Consider the following 702-nt stretch of genomic DNA (forward strand, 5'->3'; position numbering starts at 1 on the left):
CATGCCCTGGTGCACCAAGTTTTCATTAAAAGAGAACGATTAAGAGACCCGGTGCTTTTTAGAGCATAACAAGAGATTTCTAATTTTACTCTGTAAATGCCTATTTCTTTACTTATATGGTAAGCTAAAGAGTGAAAAAATATTTTTTTTTTTCAAAAAATTCTTCAAATATAAATAAATTTATATTATTTTAATCAAATAATTCTCTCACTATATTAAACTAACTTCCATTTTTTCAACCATATATTTATAGTACTCCTCTTGCTTCAATTTCCATAGTAATGATATAAAAATTATTGCAATTAATATATTTAAAGAGGGAGAAGTTACTGTTTAAAAAGAGAGAGGGGCCCATTTAAAGAGCTCTCTGGACAATTCCATTTGGAGTGCTCATTGAAAGTCTTGTTACTAATATAACTATTTAAATAAGATGTAAGTATCTTATTTAAAGAGTCTTTTAATGGTGCTCTTATATTGAAAAACTAGTGAAATAACTGACTTATAACAGCCAATAAGTTGAGTTACTCATTAGCACGCCTTTTCTTTTCTTTTTATTATTCTAAAACTAGTAGAATAATTGACTTAACAGCCAATAAATTGAGTTACTCATTAGCACGTCTTTTCTTTTCTTTTATATTCTTTCAACTAGCTCCCTTTTTTTTTTGGTTTCGGCGGCGGGGGGGGGGGGGGGGGTAATTTCTA

Source organism: Citrus clementina, unplaced genomic scaffold, assembly GCF_000493195.1.
Source record: "Citrus clementina cultivar Clemenules unplaced genomic scaffold, Citrus_clementina_v1.0 scaffold_3, whole genome shotgun sequence".
NCBI classification, from domain to species: Eukaryota; Viridiplantae; Streptophyta; class Magnoliopsida; order Sapindales; family Rutaceae; genus Citrus; species Citrus x clementina.